This window comes from Mus caroli, chromosome 13 (assembly GCF_900094665.2).
Source record: "Mus caroli chromosome 13, CAROLI_EIJ_v1.1, whole genome shotgun sequence".
Taxonomy (NCBI): domain Eukaryota; kingdom Metazoa; phylum Chordata; class Mammalia; order Rodentia; family Muridae; genus Mus; species Mus caroli.
Window position 1 is genome coordinate 59,670,980 of NC_034582.1, and position 9,983 is coordinate 59,680,962.

The 9,983-nt window shown below is 42.9% G+C and overlaps 1 long non-coding RNA gene across 1 annotated transcript in view; it reads right to left on the reverse strand.

Moving 5' to 3' along the window:
• LOC115029098 overlaps nucleotides 1-9,983 on the reverse strand; it is a 17,824-nt gene that overhangs the window by 739 nt on the left and 7,102 nt on the right. The window contains exons 3-4 of the long non-coding RNA XR_003834675.1: nucleotides 5,666-5,721; nucleotides 643-732 (exon numbers count right to left, since the gene is read on the reverse strand). This is a non-coding gene — a long non-coding RNA (uncharacterized LOC115029098). The remainder of the gene's footprint in view (nucleotides 1-642; nucleotides 733-5,665; nucleotides 5,722-9,983) is intronic.

The following is a 9,983-nucleotide window of genomic DNA, read 5'->3' on the forward strand; positions in this document are numbered from 1 at the left end:
TCTGCACCTTGCTGGCTGCATGAGTTTCGACCCCAGATATCTGGTATATGTGCTTTTTATGTGCTTTCTTGTCGTTGCTGTATTAAATCTTACTCTCTATACATCTTAAGTTCGGTCTCAGTGTCTTCTTGGGTGCGCGGCTGCCCCGAGGCTTGAGTGAGTGTCTCCCTTTGGGAGTCTTAGAGTCTTTCACATGCTTTTAATCCTAGCACTGGGGAGGCAGAGGCCAGTGGATCTCTGTGAGTTCAAAGCAAAGCCTGGGTAACAAAGTGAGTTTTAGGCCAGCCAAAGCTACATAATGAGATTCAGCTTCAAAATAATTTGAAAACTTTTGGGGTTTTTTGTTTTGTTTTGTTTTTTGAGCCAGGGTCTTGCTATGTTGCCCAGGCTGGCTTTGAACTCTTGGACTTAAGCAATTCTCCCAGCTCCGTCTTCCAAGTAGATGGCACTTCAGGTGTATGCTCTCATGACCAGCATTACAAAATTTAAATTTTTGATGGAATCAAGTTTAGCAGTAAATTCTCATTATTTGGACTTTGGGTGTTTTTAGCATTTTCACACAAGCCTTGCAAAACAAAGGCATTTTCCCTATCAGCAGCCTAACCACCGTCAAGTTCTATTTATTGGTGCTTAGCTGCTCACCTGGGTGAATACAGTTTGAGAATTTCTCCTCTGAGAGCCAAGGTGTTTCTTGTTACCTGAGTATCACTTCTGGTTTGGAAATGAAGAACCCTGTTGACAGAAAACATGTGAGAGCTGTGTGATCCGGGTCTCGCAGTGTCCGCCTCCCACCCTCGGGTGCGTGGGAGCATCTTCCCACCAGGACCAGTTCTCCAGTGACCAAGCTGGCCTGGTTGGGCTCCACACCCTCCAGAGATCTCAATTCCACTGCAAGACATAAGGCCTGGTGACACCTGCTTCTGCGCAAAGCTAAGTGAGAATGCAGTTCCCAGAAGGCTGCACAATAACTTTAGCTATCTCGGACTACATCTCCCAGAATGCTTCGCCTCTGCTCAGTCCTGGTGTTTGTTCTTGGAAGGTTTAGGGAATAGTACAGCGCTATGGAAAGTCTATCTTGATACCTGAAACCCAAGTTCTGCCGAGCACCAGAGACTGTGTTTAGATCTTATAACACAAGAGCAAATGCAATGTGTGTCTGGGATAGCATCTTGGTTGCAGGGACCAAGCTGAAAAATGCATCCAGGATCAATAAGTGAAGCTCGTCTATGGACTGGATATCACACTTATATTTAAAAAAGTTATAGTGAATCCTATTACTTGTAACTATACTAGGATTATGTAGGTAATTGAAGTCACTTTTTTAAATAAAAGATTTATTTATTTATTATATGTAAGTACACTGTAGTTGTCTTCAGGCACACTAGAAGAGGGCGTAAGATCTCGTTACAGATGGTTGTGAACCACCATGTAGTTGCTGGGATTTGAACTCGGGACCTTTGGAAGAGCGGTCAATGCTCTTAACCGCTGAGCCATCTCACCAGCCCCTGAAGTCACTTTTTAAGTGATGTATACTAAAGTATTTCAAGTGTACCTATAGGGCTAGGGAATCTCATATACATATCTACCTATTGAATTATGTATTTTTCATGCTTTCCACATTTTATATGAAGAAAACTGTAAGGCATCTAGTTGTGTGTTTTTATCTGTGTGTCTGCAGGTGGAGGTTAGTAATGAGGCTCTCTCCTTCTATATGGGTCCTGTGATCAAACTCAAGGTGTCAAGAGTTCGGCAGCAAATACTTTTACCCTTGGAGCCAATCTAGCCCCATCTTGCTGGCCCTTGCCAAAATATTTTAATATGAAGCTTGTGCAGGGAGAAGTCTGGACTGTCGTTTTGTTGTATAGTTGTTCCCTCCAGATCTTTCAGACTCCAGAGACTGACAGGAAGGCTATGCTGTCTCTGTGTGAATTGAATCTTTGGGGTGGGGTGGGGGGGAACGTAGTTGGCAACACTCCAAGTTCTCTGGGAAGTCAGGCATTCGGTTCCTAAGTGCTCTTGAATTCAGGGTGGCCAAGAGAAGACACCGAGGAACAACTATCGTGAACAAAACTGTACATTAAAACAATATTTAGAAAACTGAGTTCACTATCGTCATATGAGAATAACACCTGTGATCCTATTTCTGGAAAAAAACAATAAAAGCTTTTTAAAGCCCAGCAGTGTTAGCCTGCACCTTTAATCCCAGGATTTGGGAGGCAGAGACAGGTGGATCTCTGTGAGTTTGAGGCCCTCCTGATCTACAGAGGGAATTCTAGGACAGCTAGGGCTTCATAGAGAAACCTTGTCTCAAGGAGAATAAAAAAGCTATTTGCTCGTAGAACTACTACTAGTGGGGCTGGCGAGATCGCTCAGCGGGTAAGAGCACTGACTGCTCTTCCAAAGGTCTTGAGTTCAAATCCCAGCAACCACATGGTGGCTCACAACCATCCGTAATGAGATCTGATGCCCTCTTCTGGAATGTCTGAAGACAGCTACAGTGTACTTACATATGATAAATAAATAAATCTTTAAAAAAAAAAGAACTACTACTAGTACTAGTTGTTGTAGTAGTAGAAGAAAAGAAAAAGACAAAAGTAACAACAAAAAACCTAAAATAAAACCAAACCAAACCCCTGAAAGCATGCTCAAACTCAAATAAGAACACTAACTGCACACTCTGCCTCTTCTGGAGACTGCAGAACTCTTTCTTACACATGCACCTTCTGACGTTGCAATGGAACTTCAGGGCAATGCAATGGAAACCTCTGACCAAATCTGACGACAACCTCATCACTCACACTCACAGGGGGACACACAGTTTGGTTATTTTATGACAGGTGTTTTATATGGCAGTGAGAGAATACGTTTCAATTATCGAGAAAAGAACCAAGTGCTGTTGAGGTGAGTATAATCTTAATGACGACCTCAATGAAAACCTTAAATATATTAGATGAAAGGACCATATTTTCTTTAATAATTAATACTAATTATTTTGTTTTGTGTTGAGACAGGGTCTCACTATGTAGCCCTGGCTGTCCTGGAACTCACTATGTAGACCAGGCTGGCCTCGAACTCACAGAGACCTACCTGTCTCTAACCCTGAATGCTAGGAGTAAGGAGTATGTGTTGCCAACCTGGCTGATTATTTCCTTTTGTAAAGCAGACTTTGTGTGTGTGCTTGTGTGTGCAGGCTCCCACATACCTCAGCATTGTGAGGGGTCAGAGGACAAGTCTCAGGAGGCAGTCCTCACCTCCCATCTTGGTGAAGCAGGGCTCTCTGGTTTCTGCTGCAGAGCTTTGCAATCTAGGATAGCTGGCTGGAGAGCAGCCAGGAAACTCTCCTGTCTCCCTCTCTATCTCCCACCTCACTGTTACAGATACCATATCTGGCTTTTTACTGGATTCCAGGGATGGGAGCTTGGGTTGCCAGGCTCTCCTGACTAGTGGTTTCACCTGCGGAGACATCTCAGCAGCCCAAATTATGTAATCCCTGCACTTGGTAGGTGGAGGCTGGAGGATCAGAAGTTCAATGTCATTTCTATCCACATAGCAAGTTCAAGGGCAGCCTGGACTTCTTGAGATATAGGAATATCTGGTTATTTTAGCATCAATTTTGAAATCAGTCATCCTTTCCCATCCCATTACCATGGAACAAATGATGACTTCCAGGTGCAGCACAGAGGGTTTAAAGAAGGAAAGAACATGTTGTTTCACATAAAGCAAGATAGGGCCTGAGCAGATTACAGCGTTTCCCGAATATGCGAGTTATGTGAGTCATAGAGCAAAAGCTGACCAATGTAGAGTCAGAGCGTGCCAAACCTGTTGGGACATGATTGTTAAGTAACTGAACCTCTCATACGAGTTAAAATGTTGGATAGAAAGTACAGTGTCATCAGTGAAGGAAGTGTTTCCCAGAGGCTGTTAGTATAGTCCACACCGCTGAGGGAAAAACAGGGGTTTGCCATGTTATATGCAACAACCACGCAAAAAATAACACAAAAGTATTTAGGAAGGAAACTGGCCCTTCAGAAGTGTGTACATCAGAAGGCACCAGGACAAAAGGAATGTGGTAGGGTACGATGAATTTCCAAATTTTTCATGAAAGGTTTGTCATTAATACACATGTACAAAGTTGCAGCTAATGTCAGAATTGCTTATAAAGCAAGAGAGACATAATTCTTTTATATCTATGAGTTTTAATATACATGATAAATATCGATATTTATCAATGATATACATACATAATGCTATATATATCATATATATAAATATATCTGTTAAGTGGCATGCTTATATTCTTAACACAGACAACCTCAAAGCACTCACCAGCTCCTTCTCTGTCAGTTCTAACCTTGCCACAGGTAATGCAGAGGTAGACTGAGCTATAAATAAATCTATTTTCCCATTTTAATTATTTTATGTATTTTTAAAAAAAAAAACCCATGGTCTCAAAATGTTCACAGAAGTTTTATTCACAATAGCCCCAAGCTGGAAAACAAACAAACAAATAAACAAAAATATCGACCCACTGATGAGAACAAATTTCAATGTTTGAGTAAAGGAGTCCTTGACAAAACAGAATAAACTACTGCCAGACAGAAACACACATGAACCTCAAAAACCTTATGCTCTGTAAAATAGACCACACCACATGTACCACAGCACAGATCAAATGTAGTTAATGATTATACTCATAAGTGTAGGATGGTAAAACTATGCCGGGAAGTTTGGTAAGGTAGAGCAATTTGAGATCCAGAGACTAAGTGGCCACACACCTGAGATTTAGGCGATTCCTTGCTCCCTGCCAGATTCCTGACCTGAAACACATGCCATGCTTCTCACATAAAAGAAATTTGTCCTGTGGTCTTGTAAGCCCAAAACAGAGTTCTCCATGCTAATGAGGTACCTAGAGGCCCAGAGGGCTTAGCCAATAAGCTTCCGATCCCAGACATTCCTCCCAATAAAAGGTATTTAATCTCAGAAGTGGGTAGGGTACGTTATACATCCATTTTCTGTCATAACCAGTAAACTGTTTAGAACCGTGGACTATCTCTTTCATCAAGATCCGCTGTGGGGAGCCTTGGAGAAGGCGTTCGACCTCAGAGCTGCAGCTTAATTCTCTAGTAGAAGGCCTCTCTGTGCTCCCAGCCACAACCACTACTAAGCTTGCCTCCACTAAGCTAAGGACGACCATCACTGGGACAAGCCAGAGCTCCCCTTTCCCCCAGCCCCCGGGGCTAGACGCTGTCCCCAGCTCACCCTGATTCTGTTCTCTGCTATTCCATGACTCCCAGACAAGGGTCAGAGAACCCCACAGCCCTGGCCTCACTGCAGGCTCAGGGATCCTGAACCAGCTCCAGCTTCCCACTCCCCCCTGGGTGGTGTCTCTGCACTTCCCTACAGCCCAGCCCTTGCCTGGTAGTAATATGGGATAAGCCCAGTCAAACTCCCTTGTTCCACTTCCCCAAGAAGCTGTGCCTAACGGTGGAGCAGATGTGGACCAACACCTCTGAGTTGTTATTTAGAAACTGGGGCTCAGGTGAAAAAGTCGGAGGTTACAGAGACTTACTTGGGTTCCACGTTTCCTTTTCTAGTTAGTACATGGACTCTTCTAAGCCTCACACATTCAATACATTACAAAGTAGGGAATGAACAAAGATCTCACCTGAGGTTATTCATTTTCTGTGGCTCTTGATAATGTAGAGAGCTGTGAAAGTCCAACTGGGGAGACAGGAAGTGGACGGGTCACAAGGTCAGCCTACCTCACTGTTCTTAGATTCACAATTCCGGTGTTTTAAAAAAATTTTTATTTATTTTATTTGGTTTTTTCGAGACAGGGTTTTTCTGTGTAGCCCTGGCTGTCCTGGAACTCACTCTGTAGACCAGGCTGGCCTCGAACTCAAAAATTCTCCTGCCTCTGCCTCCCGAGTGCTGGGATTAAAGGCGTGCGCCACCACGCCTGGCTTATTTATCTATTTTATGTATATGGTACACTGTAGCTGAACAGATGGTTGTGAGCCTTCATGTGGTTGTTGGGAATTGAATTTTTAGGACCTCTGCTTGCTCTGGTCAACCCCACTCGCTCCAGCCCAAAGATTTATTTATTATTATATATTCAGTCTTACCAGAAGAGGGTGCCAGATCTCATTACGGGTGGTTGTGAGACACCATGTGGTTGTTGGGATTCGAACTCAGGACCTTCCTAAGAGCAGTCAGTGCTCTTACCCACTAAGCCATCTATCTCCCTAGCCCCAAAATAAACTCTTCTAGATTAAATTAACAAAGATGCACATATCTTCCTAGATAATGAGATAAAGACTACTTTAGCAAACATATTCTAAAGGCACAAATACTGTTTGTTTATTAAAAGTAACTTAGTGAAGGCTGGGAGAGATGGCTCAGAAGTTAAAAGAGCTTGTTGCTCTTGCAGTGAATTTGGGTTCAGTTCCAACCACCCACATGAGGTGCCTTCAACTCCAGAGGATCTGATGCCTCTGGCCTCCAAGAACAATTGTATGATGTGCTCATACCTACAGGGCATGTACACACCTAGGCATCATTTTAAAAAAAACAATAAAAGTAACCCTATAAGAATTAACTAACCAGGTATAGAATGTGCCTGACCATGTCTGGTCCAAAATTAACTTAGAAAGCTTCTTTGTGTGGGTCACTGATCCTTGACATAAACGATACATAAAAAATGTACAAAAAGAGATGAGGTTTTTGTGTGTGTGTGTGCTTTGTTTTTTAACCTGAACTTGAAGGAATAAGGGTCCAGAATAGCAATGCTGTTGAGGGGAGGAATCGGGGATGAGCAAATAAAGAAGTCAGAAAGTTGGAATCCGGAGGTCTGCATGACCTGATGACACATGTCAGCATTTCTATTAATAAGTATAGCATCTTATCTGTTTGCAGGGGGTGGGAAGGGATGGAACAGACTTAACAGAAAACTATCCCACAATGGGATAAAGAAGTCAACAGGAATCTAATCAAGCAATGTTGCACAAAAGCAACACAGGGTCAAGTGCATCACAGACCAAATAGCCTTGGGACTGATAACCACAACCCTTGAATGGGGAAGAGTTGGGTGCCCAGGATCTGAAATGGCAGTTCCCCCAAGGCCCTTGGCACTAGGACATTCATTACTAGCTTCCTCAAGCACGTTCCTGGTTTTAGACATAGAACTGTGTTCCTTCTGCATTCATCAGGGACCCAGAGAAAGCCATGAAGCCTGGCTCCTAACAGTTTCCACTCATTTATTACTTAGTGTGTGTCTTAGTGAGGGTTTTACTGCTTTGAACAGACACCACGACCAGGGCAGGTCTTGTAAAGGACAACATTTAATTGGGGCTGGCTTACTGTCCATTATCGTCAAGGTGGATCAGGGCAGCATGCAGGCAGGCATGGTGCAGAAGGAGCTGAGAGTTCAACACCTTCATCCCAGGCAGCTAAGATAAAGGTGTGTTACTGTGTAACACACCTACTCCAACAAGGCCACACCTACTCCAACAGGGCCACATGTTCTAATAGTGCCACTCCCTGGGCTAAAAATAAACAAATCATAACAGTGTGTGAAGTTTGTGTGTGTGTGTGTGTGTGTGTGTGTGTGTGTGTGTGTGTGTGTGTGTAAAGGTGCCTGCAGATTCGAGGCATCAGATCTGGTGCAGCTGGAGTTTCTAATTGTGAACCATGTGCTGTGAGTTCTAGAAACTGAAATTGGGTCCTTTGTAAGAATAGTATGGGCTCTTAATCTTTGAGCTAACTTTTTCATCCCTTGTTTGTTTCTTTTGTGACAGGCTTTCTCTATATATTCCATGCTGGCCTGGAACTCACTTTGTTGCCAAGGCTGCTTTTAAGTGCATGTCAATCCTCCTGCCTAGTTTTTTTTGTTTTCTTTTTCTCCCCCACTTGGTTTCTTAAGATGGTGTTTCTCTGTGTAGACCAGGCTAGCCTCAAACTCAAAGATCCACCTACCTTTACCTCTTGAGTGCTGGGACAAAAGATGTGTGCCACCATACCTAGCTTGTTTCCTTATTTTTAATGTGCTTATCTGTTTTCCCAAAACTGCCTGGCTCCTGTCTAATCCACAGATGTTCCTATACTTCATTGCATATAATTTTTTATTATCTATGTGAGAAGCTTATGGTTTATAGATTTTATCCTGCTTAAGAAACCTTTATAGGGGCTGGTGAGATGGCTCAGCAGTTAAGAGTGCTGACTGCTCTTCCAAAGGTCCTGAGTTCAAATCCCAGCAACCGCATGGTGGCTCACAACCATCCGTAACGAAATCTGATGCCCTCTTCTGGAGTGTCTGAAGACAGCTACAGTGTACTTACATATAATAAATAAATAAAATATTTTTAAAAAGAAACCTTTATAGGCATTCATCGTAAAAATCTTCTATCTAGGGCTGTGGAGGCAGCTCAGTGAGTACAGTGCTTGCATGACACGCATGAAAGCTTGGGTTCCATGTCCTGCACCACAAGAACCAGGTGTGAAATGAATTATCTGCTGACCCAGGTCTCCAGTGGTGGAACTGGGAGGCTCAAAAGCTGAAACTTCTCCTTGGCTATACAACAAGTTCAAGAAGAGCCTAGGACACACAAGACTTGTCTTTTAAAAAAAAATTGTGTGATTACAACTTTTCTTGCAGTCCACGAAGAGTGTCAGGCCTGTGCTAAAAATTGAAGCTGGTCCTCAACTTGAAGCAAATTTGCCAATACACAAGGATTAAATAAAGCAATTCTCTGAAATGGCACAAGATTACCATCTACAGTTATTATCTCTTGCTCTTTCCCCCCAAGGCCCTGCCAACCACTCTTCAGCTTTCTTGACTCTGAGTGTGGCAACATCGCGTCAGCACAACCACACAGGACTCATCTGTGCCTGGCTCATTCCATCTGGAGGAAGGTTCTCAAAGCTCCTCAGAATCTTCTTCCTTTTAGAGGCTGAGTCACATTCCAGTGTCTACACACATTGTGCTGGTCTGTCCACCCAAAGACATTTGTTTCCACCTTCCAGCCACAACACTGCTGTGAATATGGGCACAATACTCTCTTTGTGAGTCTGCTTTAATTCTTCTGTGCATAGATCCAGGTTCTAGGTCAGATTATAATTCTGGGTTGTTTTTTTAAAGGTTTATTATTTTTATCTGTGTGTTTGATAGCATGCATGTATATGCACCATCAGAGTACCTGGTGAATATGGAGGCCAGGAGAAGGCCGAGGAACCCCCTGGAACTGGAGTTACAGGTGGTTGTGAGTAACTATGTCCTCTAGAAGAGCAGCTGGTGTTCTTAATACTGAGCTGTCTCTCTAGTTTTATATATATATATATATATATATATATAAACAATAATTCCCCATGGCCTCTTCCCTGTAGCCTCTGTGACCTCTCTATTCCTTTTGACTGCATATTTGCATGACTCAGGTACTTCATATCAATGAATCATGCAATCCTTGTCTGTTTATGTCTGGCTTATTTCACTTAGCATGCTTGCAGAGTCATACAATGTGTCTATCAAAGTAACTTTTATTCTCCTGTAGTAATTGTCCTCTCAGAGGCTTACTGCCTCTATCTGCTAACCTAAGCTTACTCCAGGAAGTTTTGAGCTTCTATTAAGTCTTATCTAGGCCTAGAGTGTTTTCAGTCTCTGAGACTTACTGCTGAATAGGCTTACCACTTCCTAGTTCTTTCTGATCTCTGGCTGGCTAGCTGGTTGAACTGAGCTTTTCTGGCTCAGATTCCTCTCTAAACTGACTGATTCAATCTGGCTTCTCTCTCTATGGGCCTCTCCTGAATTGTTCTCTGTAACCTCAAATTAACTCTAACAATCTATTTTAATCTGGTTCTTTCTCATTCTCTGGCTCATTTTTTTTGTCTTTATCAGTGTCTAGTTTGTTCTTTCTCTGCAACCTGATTCTGTAAAACTTTCCCAGTAAAATCTGCTTCCTGGGCTGGAGAGATGGCTCAGTGATTAAGAG